This window comes from Pinus tabuliformis, chromosome 8 (genome assembly GCF_031772625.1).
Source record: "Pinus tabuliformis cultivar Carrire ecotype Pingquan chromosome 8, CPIR1, whole genome shotgun sequence".
Taxonomy (NCBI): domain Eukaryota; kingdom Viridiplantae; phylum Streptophyta; class Pinopsida; order Pinales; family Pinaceae; genus Pinus; species Pinus tabuliformis.
The window spans coordinates 1,873,085,117-1,873,103,132 of record NC_142294.1 but is presented as its reverse complement, the minus strand read 5'-3'; the positions used below and the strand labels follow the sequence as shown (position 1 = coordinate 1,873,103,132).

Here is an 18,016-nt window from a genome sequence, read left to right as displayed (position 1 = left end):
TAATTAATTGTCAATTATTTTTAATTAATTAATATTAATTTATTTAAAAAATTATGAATTATTTTATAATTTATATTTGATAATTATTATATATAAATTTAAAATAATTAATATCATTATTTAAAAAAATCACTAATCCAATTAAATTAAATCTATTATATTAATTAAAATTTAAAATGAAATCCTTAACATTAATAAACTATATTTAATTACAGTTTAATTAATAATAATAAAATTTATTTATTTATTTATTTTCAAATTTCATGTCCCCATCTTTATCCCATTTCCCAAAAAAGTATCTTTCAAATTTAAACTTCGTTCCCTCTAGAGGCGGGAAGGAATTTGGAAGTTTCTTCAAATAAAATAAATAGCGGTTGGAAATGAAGTTCGCGTTACGTTCGCGATGGGCCCCACGAAGGGCTATCTTTTCCGGGAAGACGACCTGCAAGTTGTCGGTAATTATAGTTATAACAAAATTGAAGCATCGATAACGACAATTCGCTCGTTCCATTGACTTTCCGGGCATCACAACCGCAATTTCCTTACTGCATATCCTGTCAGACCTCATTCTATTGAGTTTCCGGGACGTTGCTTTGTTCCTTCTCTTTTCTCGATTGCCGAATATTTGGCGAACCAGCAATCGAGTTAAGCTCGGGGTTCTTTTCCTACTTATAAATAAACAGCTCGGGGTTCTTTTCCTACTTATAAATAAACAGACGCCTGGGTGCTTATAAATAAACACACGCCTGGGTGCATCTTAAGGAAACTCCAAAAGAATTGTGAAGCAGCAGCATATCAAATGGAGGCAGAGTCGTCTACCCCGCTGTAAGAATGAGCTCTCAAATTTCGTTTTTCCAAAATATTGTTGTTTTCTTTACATTTTGATAAATGCTTACGTGTCAACTTTAAAATCATTTTGTGTATATTTTAAATGGATTGGTAGTGACAGGTGAGATTAGCATATTTTTTTGTAAGGTGAAGTATGCATTTATTAAACCTTTTATAAATGTGGTTTCGGGGAAGGATGAACTTGTAAAATCATATTCGTTTTTGTTTTGTGTCCAATTTGAAAATATTGCGTGTATTTTTTCAATTGAAAGTGAGAATATAGTTTTAAGAAGGTAAACGATTGTATTTTACTGTTGTTTGCTTTCGTTTTAGGGAAATTAAGAAATTTTACAGTGGGTAATATAGAGCTTAGTTGAAGTTGGGTCCCATTTTAGGGTGAATTTATGTTTATTTCGGTGTTAATTTCAATGGGTTTGAACTTTGATTCAAGCTGCTGGTGCATAACATCGGTTTAGCACGTAATACTTTACATACTTTTGTGTATTTGTTGTTTGTCTCTGAAGTGATAAAATGATGGGCTCTATTTTGTAATCTTTGAATGGGATTGTGGTAAATAATGGTGTGGTCTGTAATTAGTAACGCTATTTTTATTTGGCCCAGTAATGGATACGGTTAGGAGCAGAGCCAATAATCTGGTATTTGGCCTCCTTCAATGGTAGTGCTAATCTATAGAAATGTTGGGTGCAGATTCACAGTCGATCAGGAGATTGCAACTTTTCTTGTTTCGTGCGGAATAGTGTCCAAGGCTTGGAAAGAGTCGCGTCTTGCAAACAACTCAGAGACTTACAGTGTAAATGAATATGAAGGCGTTGCCTATGTTGCATTCCCTTCGTTTCATGAAATAGAAGGTTTTATTGTCAAGGAGAGCAAATATGGAGAGGGCAATATACAAACTGACAACAAGGTCTTCTCTGATTGCCTCAAGGGTAATGATGCTCAACCAGCTCGCGTCCATCAGGGAGCTCTTCAGTTGTTCCTGCATATTATGAAGAACACAGATTTCCAAGCAAAGGTAAATTAATTTATCTTTCGAGTTCCATAAAGAGTGATTGCTTCTTCCTTTCTAAGAGATGAATTTTTTGAAAAGGAGAAGGAAAATAATGACATTGTGTTATGTATTTCATGACCAAACAGATGAAGAGTTACACGGATTCAAAACAAAGGAAGCTCAAACCCATTATATTTGTGGGTCATTCCTTAGGAGGGGCAGTTGCAACTTTGGCTACACTATGGGTATTGGAAAAGAGGCTCAGGCAAAGTTCTCCATTTTGCATAACATTTGGAAGTCCTTTAGTGGGGGATGTAGGAATTGTTGAAGCAGTTGCCCGTGAAAATTGGGCAGGCAACTTTTTTCACGTGGTTTCCCAGCATGATATCGTTCCTCGAATTCTCCTTGCACCACTTGAGTCAATCGCTGAGCCCTTGATTTCTATTTTGCCTTATTGGCAACGCATAATGGATAATGACAGTAAAACTGTACCCGATTCTCTTATTCAAGATGCTTGTAGGACCCTTCTTAATAATACAGTAACAAACTATGGGCCTGACTCTCTGAGGGAGTCAGATGGAGTTATCAAGAGAAGCCCCTACAGACCTTTTGGCACTTACATGTTTTGTTCAAGCGAGGGGGCGGCTTGTATTGATAATTCTGAGACCGTTTTGAAGATTCTTCATTTGACACTGCAAAGCTACGAAAAATCTTATGATACTATTGTACAGGACTGCATTTCAGAGCATATAGAGTATGGTTATGTTTTGAATCATGTCGTAGAAATGTCCATCAGTGGGAAAATAACTGTAAAACCTGATTCAGAATCTTCTTACAAGATGGGAATTTCATTGCAACTGGAAGCCCTGGGTGTCGGAGCTCAGGTAAATACTAATTTCCTCTTCCTCATAACAACCTTTAAATCTTTTAAGTGAAAATTTCTCTGAAAGTTTTTCTTGTCTATTATGGTGTAGGAGTTTGATATTAAATTATAATGTGATATTAACTTTTATCTGCATTTCTGAATTTTATTTTCTTCTTTAGCCTCACTAACTGAGACTCAACCGTCTTCTTGAATCGGTGATGTCAACGTTTTGCAGGATGATCATGCACAGATTGCCCTACAAATAGCAGGAAGCATGGAAAACAAGCATAGAAGAAACGTTGCTAATGCTAAGTTAGCTGTTGAATTAAGCCTAAAGCAAAGTACTATGGCAGAGCTTGAGTGGTATAAAGAGCGTTGTGAGAAACAGGGTTGCATCGGATATTATGATACCTTCAAGAACCATGACAATTTTCCGGATATAGAAGCTGATGGGCGTAGGATAAGTCTGGGGATATTCTGGGATGGCATTATTGAAGCATGAGAGGGTCATGAATTGCCAAGTGATTTCCAATCCCAAAATAAGTGGATAAATGCTGGCACTGCGTATAGAAGACTTGTAGAGCCTCTGGATATTGCACATTATTATGGCATCTCTAATGGTAAAGGCAACTATCTTTCAGATGGAAGACCCACTCGTCATAAAGTTCTTCAGAAATGGATGGAAGAGAAGGAAAACACTCGCAGTTCAAAACGTCGGAGCGGTCGCACCAAGCTTGCATCCCTCACTCAGGACTCCTGCTTTTGGGCACATGTAGAAGAGGCTTTGAAAGAAATGAAAATCCTGGAACAGGGCCAACACCAAAAGCTGGAAAGCCTTGAAATGTTTGAAGGTTATGTGACAAGGTTGATCAATGATCGCGACATTTCCTCCGATGTTTTCTTGGAAGGAAGCAGCTTCATGGAATGGTGGAAAGAATGGAAGGAATACAACCAAAATCAATTCCCTGAATGGACCTCTCCTTTGTATGCAATAATGGAAACAGAAAGTTGGAAGGGCTGAGAAGGTTGTTTCAATTAGGTTTTTTGTTTCTCAGATGTAATTTCCTGGTTCCACTTAGGTGGTTTCGTGTCTTTAGGTTGTGATTTCCTAATTTCCTTGTTCCACTCAGGGTTAGCGTCTTTACGTTGTCATTTCCCTTCATTTGTTTAAGTTAGCGTCATCAATTAGGGAACTTGGTCCATGTAGGTTCCTTGCTTTTAACATGTAACTTCCTTGTTCCGATTAGGTCTCTTGTTTTTAAGTTGTAATTTCCTTTCATGGTTTAAAATGGCGTGCGTGATGTAATGTCTTGACTGTTAAAGAAGAAATTCCTTTTGCTTTAATTTTCAAGGTGGGGGAGAGGTGGGGGATTTATCGAGACAATTAATTTTCAAGGTGGGGGAGAGGTGGGGGATTTATCGAGACAATCGGGAAACAGAATGACACAACGAGAATTGGACAACGAAAAGCATTTTAAGACCATCCGGAACTAAAATAGTAAATCGTCTTTAACTCGATTATAAATTTGTGTTATCGAAGGGCTCCACTTCATTTTACTGCTCACCCCAAATCAATAACACACAATTAAATTACTACTCTCAAGTTCAGTTCGAGTTAGCAAACACAATTAAATTTCATGATTGTATAGTAGATATCCTTAAAGTTGGATAAATCTGCCTAAAATGAGATGGTTGATGGGTTTGAGAAATTAAACTATTACTAGCATTTGCACTTTATGTTGCAAAGGAAACGCGGTAAGGCATAGAGTGGGGAAGAATAGGTAATCAAATCCGTCAAAATTAAGATTAAATTGATCTATTAATTTTTCATTTACATACACTGAAATCATATGCAACGTGGGATAAGAATCTCAAGTTATCATTCAGATAAATTTCTATAGTCCATGTTCTATTTTAAATAGTTTACTCTTTTGTCATAACTGGAAGAATCTCAAGTTATCATTGAGATAAATAAATCTCTATAGTACATACTCGTTATATATATATATATATATATATATATGAATGAAGATCTCTGCTATGATTTATATTACTTTCTATAGTCCATGCTCTATTTTAAATATTTTACTCTTTTGTCATAACTGGAAGAATCTCAAGTTATCATTGAGATAAATAAATCTCTATAGTACATACTCATTATATATATATATATGAATGAAGATCTCTGCTATGATTTATATTACTGTGGCAATACCATTTTTCTCTCGCAAATTGGCATCCATTGGTTTTTTTAAGACATTAAAAGAATCTAGCTGCTATGGTTTGTTATGATCGATGGGTTATCTTTCACATTATATTGTAGATAATGTTAGATACATTAAATCATTTTGAAATAAACACGGACATGCCATTGGCATAGATTAGCGGCATATGCTACAATAACTTATCTTCATTGAAAAAGAGGTTGATGTATTCATTGAGAATCTCTCACACTAAAACTTCTTGAAACATGGCTTGAAACACCATGTGTTAATGATGTTTTCATAGAAGTTGCAACAATGAATGTTGAAGGCAACATGGATGTTATAGAAAATAAAAATGTTAATGAAATTTCCATGCAATAGTGTCCTTGAGAGACAAAATATTTTTATGATTTATTTTGGAACAAATTGATGAAGAGCAAGCTATGGAAGGTGACATGTGGTAGTCGTTTACATACAAGCCAATTTTTGAAGAAATAGAGGACATGCATGGACAACTTGGAACAATGGAACAGTTGCACTAGCCAATAAAGACACTGAAATCTGAAGCTTACAACAAAAAGACAAGGCTAAAGCAATGAAGAAAAGAAAAGGAAATCCAACTGATGTCAAAAAAAAAAAATTGTAAGCATAGCTTAGACTCGGACCAGAAAATATCTTAGTTTAAATTTTTGTTTTTTGTAATTAAAGGGGAGTGTTGCATAAAATAATTTCAACCACCCATTTAAATAGGAGACAAATGTTTGTTGGAAATCTTCGAAAATTTTATATTGGAACAATCTCAAAACATACAGGTAATGACTCATTTTCTTCGGTCAAGGATAGTGTGCATTTGCATGGAGTGCACAAAACAATTACAAGTGATAAGTATATTTATTTTCAAAGTGATTGGTACATTTTTTCCCATTTGCAAATCGATGGTACAAGAAACATGGTAAATAAAGTTCTGAAAACATGTTGCAGATAAATTCTGGAGAGCATATAGACAAAATGAAATTTAACTGGTGTCAACAAAGTACAAGAAAACCACCCCTCCTTATCGTCCAGAGTTGTGAACTTAGCGGAATTACCAATATGAATAGGTCAGCAAAGGTGTCAAATAATTCAAGCACAATAAATAGGTAGCCTTTCATAAAAATAAAAAGGTATTCTCATTAAAGTAAGTGATGGTACATCTAAGAGGAGTGATTTCCTAAAGGTTTCTGCAACAAAGTAAAGTAAAAAACAAAAGAGATAAGTTAAAACTTAAAATCAAAATAAAATTGAACCATGTCAAATTCTAATGACAAGGCAATCATCGATATACATCACTTAAAATTTCAATGTTTCAAACATTTATATCTCTAACACAAGGTCAAATGATGAACCAAGGCCACATTGAATGACCAGTTACATGTCCATTAATTTATAAACTCTATTTAGTCAAGTGGAAAGATTGACCAGTTTCATGCCACACTAACAAATAGAAAAAAAAATGATGAAACACAATGAGAGCAGTTTAACATAAATTGATAAACCAAAAAATGAAGATATGAAAATTGAAAAACCTGAAAAGCTAAATTTGTGAATGCTTGTTGTACGAGTAGAAGAATGTAGAGCCTCAGGGGTTAGTTCAAGATGAACCAGACATGAGATCTTTTCCCAAATTTGAGAGGTTACAAGTTCGACTTTCTTGATCCTCTTTATATTACGCTCCAGAATCACTCCAGAATCAGGATCAACGTTTACCTCATTTTCCATTCACAGATCATAAGAAAGTACCTAGAACTTAGAAGGTTTTCCGTGAAGTATTTTCTTTTGAAAAAAAAAGGATAAAAAGATGTAAAACTTCAAAAAAACATGCAACTAGATCACCAAACAAGTATCAACCTGCAAACTTAGCTAACAACATGCAACATTGTGCGAATTGTATACTCAAGTCCATGAGAGCCAAAAGTTGAAGTGTTTGGAAAGTGTTGAAGAGTTTAGAAAGTGTTACCATTTTAGTATTTTTAGGATATATCCTCTATATAAACCCAAAAATCCAAATTATAAATTACACTTTTTATTAAAATTAAGTGCTAAGTTCTCCCTAAGGATGGTCAAAATGACATTTATTAAGCAAAGAAGCCATAGAAGCACTGGAAGTAATGGTAAATGTATAAAGCATGCATACATATGTCTTCCAGAGTCCAGACTCCACCCTATGTTAGAGGCTTACCAGAATTTGATCACCACAGAGTCATTAATTGGTCAAGTTTATGAGGTACAAGGTTCATGTATCTCCCCACTCAAAGTGAGTACTATGGAGCAGGATAGATCTTCAATCCCTAGCCGAAGGATGAATAAATCTACCATCACTAATAGGGAAGGCATGTAAAACAATATTAAAACTGCCATCACTGAGGGGAAAAGAACTCCAACCTTGCCTTTAGGTGATAGCAATAAAAAAAGATGTAAATAGTAGTAATTCTGATATCACTGAGGGGAATATGTGCAAACAATATTAACTACTATCACCAAAGGGAAAAGAACTCCAAACCTTGCCTTCAGGTGCCAACAAGCAAACACATTCAAATTTCCAATCAGCTCATCCCTGGTGCGTCACCAGCGTAAAGACAGACTTCCAAATTCCTACCAAAGAATCAATCAGTTTCCAAATAAGATTCAATTGTATTCGAGTATTTATTCAGTTTTAAGAAACCAACAAGGTTGGCTGGCAGTAGTGTTCTTATCCCAGTATGTACAATCATTATTGGACAAACTTAAGCTTTGTCGTATTGGGTTTCAGGACTAAACTTCTGGCTAATTGCTATCATAATGAGATTACAATGGGTAAATTGGACTATAGCGGAAACCTCAAAATAGACTGCCATAATCTTCACCATTCTTGGTTCTTGATAATATAAATACTGACCTTAGATTTGATGTGTAGGAGGTGCATGATAATATAAACATCGTTGCAAAATTCCTAATTAAAGTTCAGAAATTAGTCTGAAATTAGAATATCTACACAAATCTAGACCTTTTTGCTGTGAGCTGTGTTTGCGATATATGGAAACGTACTGAATAGTACACATTTAAAACAAGAGAACACAGTAAAAATACACGTTTTTGTGACATATGGAACCATACTGAATGGTACACATTTAAGACAACACAACACACTGAAAATAAGAGAAGTTGTGATTACTTAAGGAATCAGCAAACATGTCACTTGGCAGAATCAAACAATGGTGGGGCAAGAACAACACTCGACTTTAACAGAGTTTTTCAACTTTTGGACCCTTGCCGTAATTCCGACTTCGACTTTTTCCACATTGATAATTCTGACTTCGACTTTTTCTACATTGATCTTTTCCCACATTGATATAAACTTTTGGACCCTTGCTGTAATTCCGACTTCAAATTTTTCCACATCGATATAAAAGTTTCGGGGCCAATATGGGGGTCTCAATTCAAGGGTGGAGTCGGGGACTAATTTGGGGGTCATTTTAAGAAGAGTATTCCATATAAACGGCAGCGAGGGCTGCTCGGCCTTTTCTCCCATCCCATGATATAACCTTACTATATACACAAGTACGTCGGTCATTTTAAGAAGAGTATTTCATAGAAACGGAAACGAGGGCTACTCGGCCTTCTCTCCCATCCCATGATATAAACTTACTATATACACAAGTACGTCTTATTGCCACAAGTGTTATACTGTTAGTTCAAGTACGCAAGTGAGAAATGGGAGTTAAAGCCACTGCAGAGACCTTTACTTCAACATTCATACTTACTAACAATAGGATTTATTAACTGTATAATAATGAGGAAGACTGGTGCATGTGGTTTTATTGCCCAGTTCTTGGGTGTTGGGTTTATTGTATTAGCTAGCCCTTCAAGTCGGATTCCTTTGATATTAGGAGTTTGGGGTTTTGCATTGATGATCTATGTCAAGCAAGCTAGAAGTCTGGTGAATTCACCAGTCATTACATTATTGATTCAGTCAGCAAAGGGCATCAATTTCAGATTGCACTCTAGGGGTCACAAGTTGAAGAAGAACTATCTCAGTGCTGATGTGACTTAGGTGCCATCATGGTTCATTGCCAGTCTAGCAGGGTGTGGTGTCCTGTGTGAGTGTGAATGTGATGTTTATAAGGCTCAACGCGAATTGGAAAATGCATCCTGCAAATGGACCAGATGGCAGGGAGATTGGAAATACAAAGCAACGACAGAACGTTGTGTTAGGGATCAATGTGCAATTGAATCTGCCATCCAAATGTTGGCATCTAATGAATGGGAGCATGTTTTTGGAGTTTGTATGCATGCTCATAAGAGGAAATATAAACGGGTGGAGACAAATTGGGTTTCCTGTATACTCTGGTCACCGAATTACGGAAAATCTTCATACCTCTTCTCATTTCGGTCCAACATGTGCAAAGGAGCGACTTCAGAGATTCAGCACCCCTACAAGCCATCTGCAGAGTTTGCCCTGTTCGAGGCCAATAAATGGACTCGTTCGATGTGAATATGAGCTCAGTCAAGCATGCGGTGCAGACTCTTACGTTGGCACGAATGAAGAAGCCCCTCGAGGGCCAAATTCTCTGTAATCTTTTGTGCTAGTTATGTTGTGGTAGCTTTTTGGTTAAACAAGTATTTTAGGCAATACACACACCAATTCTATAGGAATAGGTATGAGTAAGCTGGGCATAACAATTTTTCAATAAAAAGATTCTATGAGCAGCAGGCTGCAATTGTTTTCATTTTCATCTATAATTGTGATTCTTTTAAATTTAAATTATTAAAAAAAGGGCGAAATTCTGCTCAAAAATCTCTTAAAGCCGACAAGTTTATGGAGAAAGTTTGTTGATGTGATTAAAGGGGAAAAATGAATAGCCCGGTAGGTTAATCAACGAGTCTCGTTAAAGGATTGTTCTACTTGTGCTCGCTTCAACAAAGGTGGCCATATGAAGACGCTTACTTTTCTCATTTTACTTATTGCACATAAAAAAGTTAATTACAGTTCCAACTACATCATTAAAATCCATTAGAATACATCCATGTTAACCTGGGGAGGATCTGAGAAGCACCTATACCAAAAAATGAAAAGAGGAGCCCGACGGAGCGGCTAGAGTAATCCTAGCTGTCGCCCTCAGTTGCTGCAAGAATTTGCAATTTCCATTTGCTAGCTCAGCTGCTGCCTTCCGCTCATTCCAGGACTCCTTTTCCATGACTGAGGATTTATTATGTTTGCGAGTTTCTTTTTTGTTGATTTGTGTTTTCTGTTGTGTCCTTACTGGTTGATGACCGAGTTTTAAGAATTCACCCACAAATCAGAGTTGTTGATTTAAAGAGTTCTTTGTTGGGTGGTCTTTGACTGCCCCATGGTTCAGTGATTCACCTAAGTATCTTTGTAAAAGGAGCGGGCACAATTCCTTCTCTTAATTTGGAATTTTCTTCTGTGATCAATGAGGATGTTAAAATTCTCAAGGAAAAAAGGGTTGATGGGTAAGGTAATCCGCCTTTGCCCTAATTATACTTCTATTTTAGAATGGATTTCTAACAATTAGGTAGATCATGAACTCCTTGGTACTCTGTACTATGGAAACAGATATCATGCTTTTATTGTGATATCATGCTTTTATTATTGAATGTGAGGACAAAGATCTGATCTTCAGATCTGAGCCTTACTTCATAGACTCCAAGAAAATGTTTCTCATCTATTTGACTTTGAATTTTAATCCTAACATAGAAATTTTCTATGCTTGCTGGGATCAAATTGTCATATCTTCCCCCTTTCATATCTTCCCCCTTTTTTTGGTATTTTTAAATCTATCGAAAAATTGGCCCGCTATATTACTAGTTTACATTCTAAGGAATACAACTTCTCATGTGCCAAAATTTGTGTTAGAAATGTATTTTGCAAAACTCTCAAAAGTAATTTGACCTGCTATATTACTAGTTTACAATCCAAGGAATACAACTTCTAGCATGTCAAAATTTGTGTTGAGATGTATTTTGCAAAACTCCCAAAGGTAATTTAGCTGACTTGGAGGGTCCAAGTCATCTTCAGGTTCTAGATTATGAGTTAGTTCCTTTCAAATGTAATTTTTGCGATAAGTATGTGTTTTACAAAAATTTGTCCCAATACTATAATATCTCAACTTCTTTCTATTTCATCGTCATCTTCTCAAATTAATAAATAGCAATGAACATTCAAACAAATTCCAAGGAAACACAAAAGGCCTCATTCTAATAGATTTGAGTCTCACCAATATTCTCCCTCCAGTAATAAATTTGGAATTTGCACTCTACAGAAGCAGAGGTCAAGGTTGAATGATTAATTTAATACCTCATTTCGATCACACGGGTCCATTCTCCCTCTAGAAATAGATTTGGAATTCTGCACTCTACAGAAGCAGAAGTCAAGGTTGAATGATTAATTCAATATCCCATTTTGATCAGGCAGTTCCAGATCTAGTGCAATCAGAGATCGTCAACTCACATGTTGAGGAAGGGGTTTCACCTAAGGAAAGGACAAGAACAGTCTTTTAGAAAAGAAATAAGAAGCAAAGAAGAAAAATATGTAATCTTCTTTTTTTCAAATGTTCTAAAAATTAATCAATGTTATTAACCATCAATAAAATATAGAAAATATCAAAGCAAGAAATCTCCAAAATCTGGTGTCTTGATCTTCCTACAGATCTAGTAAAAAGATGGTTTCACTTAAATTCTAGAGATGTTTTATTTTTATATTACCTTGTGCAAGCAATTTGTAAGAATCTATTCATGTACGCAAAAAACAATGTATTTAATTTTCAGTAGATCTAGTCTTGAATCCACTGCTCTCTTTTTGTCAAGAAAAGTATGGTTTTTTTGTCCTCTTCCTTTTACATTTATTGAAGAATTTTTAACAACATGTTCTAATAACAACTTTTTTAATACAAAAATTGTAACCTTCATTCCTATATACTGCTTTAGCAGCATGTTCCAGTAGAATTTTTTTTTTTTAATACAAAAATTCTCATTACAAAAAAAAATCCAATATAAATAAAATTTAAAAAAAATACATCTATAAACCCTATTTTTGATCTCCCCATAAATACATCCCAAATTAGATTCACATGTATCTATTGATAAATAGATACCAAATTAGATTCACATTTATCTATTGAAACATTCTGATAAACAAACTTGGAAAACAAACAGCATTAAGCAGATACCTCACTTCTACGAGCACGAAGTACACATCTTATAGAATATCTCGCTTCTACGAGCACAAAGGACAAATTTCAAAAACACACAAATGTGAAAATCAATATGCAGTTTGCAGTGTAAACATCGTCGCACCTTTATATATAAGGGTTGACATGCCGTCATAAGGGCTGAGGAGGACAAGAGGCGGACTGAAAAAATTGGTGTTCTGTGTGGGAGCGAGTTTTATTCTTCGGCGTCATTCATGGAACAGCAACGAGGAGCCACTCTAACAATGTTGATTGACTTCTCAGTCTACCTCTAGCTCTTCTGTGCTCCTCTTTCTCTACTCGTCTCAGATCCCTTTCTTTTCATATTTTAATACTCTTATTTGTGTGGTGTTCAGTAAAATAGCAGGCCATTTTTCCATATTTAATCCTCACCCCTTTTAGATATTAAGAAATAGGAGCCGTACGTTTACAGAGAGTAAATTTATCAGCCTTATACAACCATACCATACAGTGAGAAACATTTCGAGGTAACAACCAGCTACATCCTCGTTGCCTTCATATACACATTGCATAGTTAAAATTATACAGACAAGCAAGCAAGCTCGCATATCTACCATATCAGACCTGTGCAGCACAGGATGCTGATCGGTCCTGTAGCGGGGCAGACTCGACCACACGACCTACATAACTGAAAGGTTCAAACACAATTTTAAATCTTGGTGCAAATAAAGTGAAGTGTAACATAGAACATTTTTATAGCCATTTGAGTGATACCTTATCCACCAAGCCCCTTTAAATGATTAATGTCATTTTGGATCATTTAATTTTACAAGATTAAAAGCAAATTGCACCATAACATTAGCTTTCCAAATCTTCAACACACAAGTGAAAAACGTAAGAACAAATTGCACCGGCTTACCAAATCTTCAACTCTTCTTATATGCCATTATTTTTATGCTTTCTGCCCTTTTATCAGGATATGTCAGCAAATGAATTTGTAATTTGTATGTCAGGTTATAATATGCTTTTGTACCCTTTTGGTCTGATGTCAGAAGATGAGTATGTCAGGTTATAATATGCTTTGCACCCTTTTGGTCCGATGTCAAAAGATGAGTGTGGCACTTTTAATTTTCGCATGCCACGGTATCAAATGCTTCCTACTTTTTTAATCCTAAAATGAATGACTCTCTACACATCGAAAATTTTGAATGATCACATGCACAGATGGAAAGATACTATAATGTACTATTAAAAGAATCTATGATCACATGCACAGATGGAAAGATACTATAATGCACTATTAAAATAATTTATGGTCATACAGAGCTAGAAAGCTTATCATGGCTCATTGATATCAAACTTTGTTAGCGTAAGAGATGTAAATGATGAAAGGGGATGGATATCCTGCATATTCTTATCCTCCGACATATATTTATATATATACACACCGTATCTGACAATAGTTTACGCTACTCGAAGAATAATGAATATATGGTATTCAATTAATTATAGCAGCTATTTCTGGTCCCTTTACAGTCTTTGCTTCCTTCTTTGTCACTATGTAAAAACAAGAGTCATCTGGAGAGGAATAAGGCCATCAGCTATCGATTAAAATATCCATGAAAAAGAATTCGTTCAAGCAGAATGGGCCTGGACAATTATCATCAATTAAACGGTTGCTTCAATTGAACTGACATGAATTTAATTTCTAATGTAGCCCTACACTGACCATTCAACTGCAGAAGCCCTCTTGCAGACTCAACCATACAATAGAATACAATACCAGAGCATTTATGACAGTATGCAGTCACTCCCCTAACATAAAAAGAAGGAACATGACCCTATGTTGGAAAGGATTTCATGCAAACCAATGCTTCTAGTGCATTACCCTCATACTAGATAGCATATTTAAACTCATCCCATTGTAAAGTACTCTCGACAAACAACATCATAACATTCAAAGGGATTCATAAAAAACCCTAAAACAACCAAAAAAAAAACTCAAAATCTGCCAAGCAATTGTAATCTGCTAAATCCAAGATTATCAAACAAAATTTATTAACTCAAATCATATTCAGTAGAAAGGGCCGTGAAAAGAATGAAGGAAGAAAAGTGTGTAGCAGATGCAAAATACTCTGGCACTCATCCAGAAAAGAATGGCCTCCACAAAGCCTAGAACTATAATGGGTAAATGGATAAACGATGAAGGAAGAAAAGCGTGTAGCAGATGCAAAATACTCTGGCACTCGTCCAGAAAAGAATGGCCTCCACAAAACCTAGACCTATAATGTCCTATACATATCAGAAATATACATAAAATAGGATAATAAAAGCCACCCCTCCCTGATCATTAAAAATGACCAACAGCAACGGCAACAGATCTCAGTAAAATCAAGAGGCCAAGAAGGGTATAAATGAGGCCAAGAAGGGTATAAATGAGGCCATGATGGCGAAGAATAGAGAGGGAACAAAGGACATGGAAGCAGCACCTGCCTACATTGTTGGACTGGGAGATGCTGCCGTCACCTCTGTTGCTGCTGTAGCTACTCCCGCTCCCACCATTATCAACACAACGGCCAAGAGAGCCGCAGATGCGTAGTTGCCTGCACCTGCCATTCTCGCTCAGGCTCACAATGCGCCTGTTACTGTGAATTGATGTGGAAAAGCCCAAATCCTAAGCGCAATTCCTGCTGAGCAAATGTGAATCTTAGACAGGCCACTACAAATTCGAAGCGGAAATCTCCCTGCTCGAGGTTCGAGCAGTCGACCAGAATGGACCGAGAAATGTGAGATAACAGGATTTGCAATGCAATGGTTGAGAGTGTCGCGTATTAATAATCGTCTGCGCCTCGGAGGACCAACGGACAAATCACGCGTCATGGAAAAATAATATAACAAGCACATGTCAGCTGCGAAACGAATCTCTCGCTGGCGGTGCGTCCGTCCCGCTTCGTCATTAACCCGCTTCAGTTTTGGATCAACGATCACACTTCATTGAATCGTCTAACACCACAAATCTACGGTCAACAATAAGACACGGCGGCGGCTGGGGCAATTCATTTCAAAGGGAAACGCCTTACGGCGTAATTATTACATTTCCTCCTCCATTCACTCTTTACCTTATTCTGATTGGTCTGCTAACATGTGGGGTTGGGACACTCCATTGAAGATCAAATGCTTTTCTTGGTTTAGAGTGTATAACCGCATTCTCACCTAGGATATCTTGTTGAAGAAGGGTTTCATTGGCCCTGACAGGTGCATTCTATGCAAATCAGCTTCTGAGGACTACTCCCACTTATTTTTACATTGTCCCTTTGCTTTTTGTTGTTTGGCTAGAGGTTTCTCTTTTGCTGGGTGTTTTCGTCACTCGAGATGACTCTTCAATTGTGGCATGCCTTATGAATTGGACTCAAAACGCACCTGCTTACAGGTTTGTTCCATTATATGTACTACGGGGAATATGGAGGGCTTGGAATGATCTTACCTTCAAAGGAAAACTCTCTGACTCATATCAGGTTGCCTTAAAAATTGTTGCCTTCGTCATGGAAATCGGTCCTTGGTTGCCAAAGGCATCCTTCCATTTTATTTCCATGCTTGATATGTCCAGCATCTTTCCCATATTTGTTTTTGATGGGGCTTCCTCGGGAGGCATATGTGGTTGTGGTGCTTTCCTGAGAATTGACCCCTCTTCACATTATAGGTCCTGCTGGTCTGTTGGTAGGGGAGACAATATCAGGGCTGAGATGATGGCTTTATGGGGTGCCTTACAGTGTTCCTTATGGTTGGGCATCTAGCGGATTTCAATATTTTGGGATTGCCTTACTTTGATTCAATGGATTTCGGGCGACTCCACCCTTGGGGTCTCCTCCCTCTGCAATTGGATGATAATTGCATGATCTGTATCAGGGATCTGAAGGCAACCTTTTCTGACATCTCCTTTCAGCATATCTACTATGAACAGAATCTCGTTGCTGACACCCTCTCCAAGCAAGCCCTGTCTCTTTCTCCTAATTTTTTCTATTTTGAGTACTTTGTTGATGGTTCATTATGTGGGCAGGGCTTTTTCAAATTTTCATAGGTGGTTTTTGCAGGTTTTTTCTATCTCTGGTGGTCTCTCCTAGGCCCTTTGTATGGTTCGATGGCTATCTTTGTTTTCCTTTTTAGTTTTGATACCATCTAAATATGCTTGCTGCCATGCTCTTTCAGGGTTTTGTTTTTTGGATGGATTTTGGTCTTCAAGATTCATTGTTGAGCAGTACTAATGAACTGCATTTAATCCAAGCAGATGTAAAACTCTTCCTCATTTTTAATAAAGAATGGTTCTGTTTTTTTTCCTCTGAAAAAAACCCAAATGGAGTGTTACAAAATAAAATCAAATCGTTGTCACGAGTCATAATACAAAATAGAAGCAAATATATTACAGTAATATGAGAGGATTAACAAACATTAACCGAAACGCCAATAAGAAGACCCGAGGGAAAGTATTTTTTTTAATTCAAACTCTAAATTTTAAACAGTGGAAGTACCTGTACTCATAGATTCGTCATAGTATTTCTCACAATATTGAGGCATTTTTATCACCTGTAAAACAATAAAGAAAACTTCCAAGCTTCATTAAAAAAAATAGTTGAAAGCTTCACAATTTTATGAAAATAGTTCTTTTAGAATAAAGGAAACTCAAATAAATCGGGATTGAATAGGCTAACCTATAAAAACAAAGTCCCTCGAAAGCTAAAACAATGAAAGACTAATAAATACAATATTTCACAGATCAAATTTTTAGATACGCCATTGAAAATCGTAAAGGACACTCTGAAATGTGACTTCGGTTATTGGTACATTGTAGAAGAGACAATATTTGCACGCTTTATTGAGATATGTATTGAGGTCATTGCATGCCAATCTGCAATCAATTCCATCGGCGCCAAAGTTGATTGTAATGTCGGGCAGGTAACACGCAGAAAACCAATTCACATATGGACGCCCACATGCATGAATGAATTGAAGGTGGCATCAACTGCATGGGGAAATACACAGTCGATATGTCATTTCGATTTTACCTTAAGTTTAAGTGCCCTGAACCTCAAGGCAAGCATTTGAGGAGAGAAGTGCCCTGAACCTTAAGCCAAGCATTTGAGGAGGGAAAATGTTTGCCCATAAGTTCGCTGCAAACGTTTGTGGATACATTCTTTGTAACCATCAGTCACTTTCCTGCAAAACAACCAAGGTAGGCAAAAAATATGTCACTAGATGGGAATTGATCCGCCCGGGGCTGATATAGAAATGCGCTCTGCAAAATATAAAATTTGTGTGGAATAAATTAGGGGGATGATGGTTGTGGACGCCCGGGGGATAATGTCGTATACATATCAGAAATATACATAAAATAGGATAATAAAAGCCACCCCTCCCTGATCATTAAAAATGACCAAGAGCAACGGCAACAGATCTCAGTAAAATCGAGAGGCCAAGAAGGGTATGAATGAGGCCATGATGGCGAAGAATAGAGAGGGAACGAAGGCCATGGAAGCAGCACCTGCCTACATTGTTGGACTGGGAGATGCTGCCGTCACCTCTGTTGCTGCTGTAGCTACTCCCGCTCCCACCATTATCAACACAACGGCCAAGAGAGCCGCAGATGCGTAGTTGCCTGCACCTGCCATTCTCGCTCACGCTCACAACGCGCCTGTTACTGCGAATTGATGTGGAAAAGCCCAAATCCTAAGCGCAATTCCTGCTGAGCAAATGTGAATCTCAGACAGGCCACTACAAATTCGAAGCAGAAATCTCCCTGCTCGAGGTTCGAGCAATCGACCAGAATGGACCGAGAAATGTGAGATAACAGGATTTGCAATGCAATGGTTGAGAGTGTCGCGTATTAATAATCGTCTGCGCCTCGGAGGACCAACGGACAAATCACGCG

At 36.9% G+C, this 18,016-nt stretch overlaps 1 pseudogene across 1 annotated transcript; it reads left to right on the top strand.

The window, feature by feature from the left end:
* Nucleotides 1-684: 684 nt before the first annotated feature.
* Nucleotides 685-4,031, top strand: LOC149243839 (lipase-like PAD4; annotated as a pseudogene). The gene is made up of 4 exons (XR_016245804.1): nucleotides 685-825; nucleotides 1,537-1,861; nucleotides 1,984-2,721; nucleotides 2,938-4,031. The product of XR_016245804.1 is annotated as a lipase-like PAD4 (transcript).
* Nucleotides 4,032-18,016: the final 13,985 nt, after the last annotated feature.